The sequence below is a fragment of the Papaver somniferum genome, chromosome 5, assembly GCF_003573695.1.
Source record: "Papaver somniferum cultivar HN1 chromosome 5, ASM357369v1, whole genome shotgun sequence".
Classification (NCBI taxonomy): Eukaryota; Viridiplantae; Streptophyta; class Magnoliopsida; order Ranunculales; family Papaveraceae; genus Papaver; species Papaver somniferum.
The window spans coordinates 1,322,224-1,326,742 of NC_039362.1; the positions used below are offsets into that span (position 1 = coordinate 1,322,224).

The following is a 4,519-nucleotide window of genomic DNA, read 5'->3' on the forward strand; positions in this document are numbered from 1 at the left end:
GTAGTAGAGATATAATGTGTTTATTTTCTTGTTATCTTTAATCCCTCTTCTTGTATGAGTATTTATGGATTTTTTTGGTGGTAACACATGCCGATTGCTTTGTGGTTGAAATGGGTGTTGATTTTCTTGTAACACGTCGCGGTAAAAACAAAACAAAAATGGAAGGGTAGTTGGCTCATCATCTAATACAGTTGGATGATTTTCTACCTATGTGACCATGTCGACCTAAAAATAAAATAATATCCTAGCAAGAGATATGAGTTATGACTCAGTATATCTAACACAGTTGGATAAGTTTGGGACCACACGATATTTTAGTTCGCTGTTGTCGGCCTGTCCGGGCAGGGAAGCAATTGTTTCCATGGCTAGCAGATGAAGTGCCGTTTTGGGTGGCCTTTTGCTAGGGCCACCAAAGCCCAGTTTAAGTAGGGACACTTAACTACACCACATGATTTTAATTATTTTTGTGTTACACATTTATCAGATTTACATGTAATAATTAAGTAATTTTCGTATTACTGTGGTATAATAGTAACATCACTGGGTGATGATATTGGTGACCTTCTGATCAAATCAAGTCCAGTAGCTTGATTCAGAAACTCAGTTGGGGTGGAGGAGTTTTTCTTTCTTTCGTTTTTTTCCTTGCTACATGGGCTTGCAGGTGATGGACCTGTTTGAAGTTTGAACCTTAGATATGTGATTATTTTTTTTCTTAAAATGGGTTAAAAGCCCAAAGATTATATTATATTTTTCATCATTAACGATTTTATTTGTAGATACCTTGTACCTGGAAGACAATTTACATGTCTAGTTAAAGACTCATTGTTATTGTGCATTGGGTTAGAGTTTTCAAAAGTTCTTACTTTACTAACATTATCACAATTAGAAGAAAAAAAGATTGGTGTAAGATTTTTCTTTTCGTAATTTTTACAAAAAGAAAAATTATCAATGTTTACTTCATCAAATTCATGCTTCAAAAAAAGAAATCAGGTGTTTTAGGAAATTAGGGCCAACGAATTTAGATTCGGTTTAGGTCACTGAAGCAAAGAACTGGGCCTGAAAATTTCTTATGCTACACCATCCTGGAAAAAAATAGAACAATTCTAAATTGATAGTGGAAAATTATGCAGCATGACCAAGGATTGGAATTTAAAAACAGAGTTTATAATCTTATGGGATTTTATTCGCAGAATTGTAACAACGTTTAAAAAAAAAGTGTTCTCCCAACTTAAAGTTAAAATTATTGGAATTCTAATTTCAAACGACATAGTGGATCCGATTAAGACCTAATACTTTTTGAAAACTGTCTTCCAATTTCAACATAAAAGATAACATGTCTAGAAAATAAGTCTTATGGCATCACAACCCAAGCCACAAACCTGTGAAGAGGTTGTGTTTTGCGGTTGTGTTTTCTTTCTTAAGAGAGAAGAAAGATTATGAAAAAATCATACTTATATAACTAAAAAACAACATATAAAATTGAAAAGTAGGAAAAAGTAATAAAGAAAAAAAAATTCTTAGCAATTTTCTTTTTTTTTTTTTGTGAAATTTCCAAGTTCATCCATATTTTTTGCGAAAGATATGCTTGTGAATAATAGTTTTAGGCGACAGTTTTCAATATTTCGAGGATTGCACACCTTATCCAGGGAAAAGCCGGCTCCAAAAATTTAATCTTCTTCCCAACGGTTCTTCACATGACGCGTAATTAGTACTGTTTTTTTATGTTGTCGAAAATATTATTAGAGTTGCTTATCTAGTAAGCGATTCGGCGAGTGACAAATGTTGGTTTGGGAAATGAGAATAATCGATCAGGTGAAATGTACGTTTGGGCAACTATTCATCCCCTTATTCGCGTTTCAGAAAAATAAGGAACACGTAAATTCGTGTTTAGTGCGTTTTTCTTATCACATTTCGGGACAGAAAAAATCGGTACATATATGTTAGAGAACTAGGTTAATCGGAGAATGAGAAACACATAGAAAATGATGGAGCACTGACTTCAAGGATTTTTCTATTGTTTTAGATAATAATTCAACCTTTCAGAGTTTCACGAGTATAATAGGTCAAAAATATTTTCCTTCAGGATTCAATGATTCCGTAATCGTATTCAAGGATTGTACTTTCTTGATCGATTGAGAAACGCATTTTAAGAGACTATGTTTATGTTATATAAGAGAAAGAGAGTCATAAGTTTTTTACGTGTTTGAATTATAGAACCTTATAACACGATTCATGTCCACTAGAGATACGTGTTCATCCCCAGCAGACATCTCCAAGAGACTTCCTATCGTCAAACAAAATACATACTTTTAGGAAATATGCAACAATGCACATCTAATAATTAATACCCTAGTGAATTTGGTTCATAAAAAATTGTATATAAAATTATAAATTCGTGGAATGATTTAAAGATACCAAAAATAAAGAAAAAGAATTGATTTTGTATAATAATTGAAATTAAGAATTTTTATATGAAAATTTCTATAAAAAAAATAACCCAAAAACTTTTATAAAGAACTTTAGGATCGTTCGTAAGATTCGAGAATAAATAATCAGTCCAAAATATTACGTTTTAAACCCGATGTTCAATAATTGCAAGAGTTAAATCGACTGTGACTAATTCACGTTTGTTCGTGAATTGTTGAGTTCAGTTGTTAACTAAGATCGAGATTATGAAATAGTTTGTTAGTTATAAAAATGTGAAGAAAAAAAAAGCTCAATAACGGCAAGAGTAATTGATCTGATCTAATTAAACATATTTCATTATGCATAGCTAATCGTTTATTACAATCACATAAGATACCATGGGAAAGATATATAACAAGAAAACACCTAAAAAGACATAATTAAAATGAAAATAATTCGCAAAATCAACACAAATTCATGGAGTGATGAAAGAAAGATATACCCACACAAAAGTACAACATATGTATTGTATTTTTATTTTCTTATTGGTAGGTGGAAATGGATCGATTGTTTATTAACAATCACTTCATTCCCACTACTTTCTTCACAGTCTTCACTGCATCTTTTGCCGTGTGCATAGCGGTTGTTGTTCCAGTCTGCACAACATTTACACCGTATTAGTTATATACTCCATACTCAACAAATCAAAATCAGTCAATAAGAAATTACATTAAGTTGTTGAATGTTAACATGACCCTAATTTATTTACCTGTTGATGGTGGTGAGTCTGGTGACCTTTGTTTTTCGGGTGGGAAGCATTGGATACAGTGTGAGCTGCATTGGCAACCTGTTCCACAACTTTGTGAGCTGTGCTCTTAGCTGATTGAGCCGGAGTCTTCTTAGCAAACATCTTCGCACTCTTTAAAAAAATAATTAAAGGAAATTTATATAAGTTTATTCAACTTGTGTGATACGATTATGTTAAGATGAAGAGATTGTCTTATTTTCTTGTTATCTTAGTCTCTCCTCTTCTTGCATGACTATTTATAGATTTTAATAATTGCTTTGTGGTTGAAATGTTTGTTGATTTTCACATAACACGTCATGTTAAATTAAATATAATAATGGAAGAATATGGATTTTTGGGAGTCAACGTAATTCTATCCATGCTATGTCGACCTAAACATCAAAATATTTCCTACCATGTTTAGAGTATTGTTAACCGGGGTACCACTTTTTTTAGGGGTGCACTAAAATTCATCTATGACAAGACATCTTTTATCATAGGATTAGTACACCCCCGGGCAAAAATGTGCCTCCGATTAGCATCCATGCATGTTCTAGGAAGTGATAGACGAAATCATTATCTCATACAGTTGAATGGGGTACTAGCCCTACCAGAGTCTTAAATCAGACTTTTGGATCACATGCATTTTTGGATATTACATGTTTAACTAGCTAACTGTTGTCGACGACCGACAGGGCTAGGGTAGCAATTGTTTCCAATAAATGTTGCAAACAAAGTTACAAAATCAACATGTAAATGCTCAAAGTTTGGGATGGGGTATTAATACTTTACTGAAAAAAAAGAAACCGAAAGGTCAAAGGAATCTGTGGTATCACTGGTATGTTTAAATTACTGGAAATAGTTGTTATCAGTTATTCCCTCTGTTTTCTGAAAAGAGTTATTTTTACTTTTTCAATTTTACGTATTTTAAGCTAAAATGAAAAAGTGAAAGTATTTTTTTTTCCAGAAATGGAGGTAGTATTTGTCTTAGACCTTGGTGCCAGTGCACCATCACCAATTGGTTGTGCCCAAGAATTCTCAATGGATGGTCAATTGCTTTAGCTAATTGGGTGGCTCTGTGTTCTATAGATCATGCTATGATATTATTGTTTTGATTTTGATTCAATTGTTATGTTTTTAGAGTGTCTGCGTTAAAATTGTCCATTGCAAATGATTTATCCTTTTCGGTTCTATTAAAATATTGGGCTTGGGTTCCTCACTTCCATCTATAGCAATAATAACGAGAAAGATTTTGAAACAAGTTTCATTTTAGTTTACACTTGGATAATTAAATCGGACTTTTATAAGTTATGATTTTTTTGTGAT

General features: G+C 32.4%; 1 long non-coding RNA gene across 1 annotated transcript; it reads right to left on the minus strand.

Annotated features, from left to right (window-relative positions):
- Nucleotides 1-2,741: 2,741 nt before the first annotated feature.
- On the minus strand, nucleotides 2,742-3,327 carry LOC113277604. The gene is made up of 2 exons (XR_003325014.1): nucleotides 3,176-3,327; nucleotides 2,742-3,062 (listed from the first exon to the last, which is right to left on the minus strand). It is a non-coding gene; the product is annotated as an uncharacterized LOC113277604 (long non-coding RNA).
- Between the last annotated feature and the right edge of the window lie 1,192 nt (nucleotides 3,328-4,519).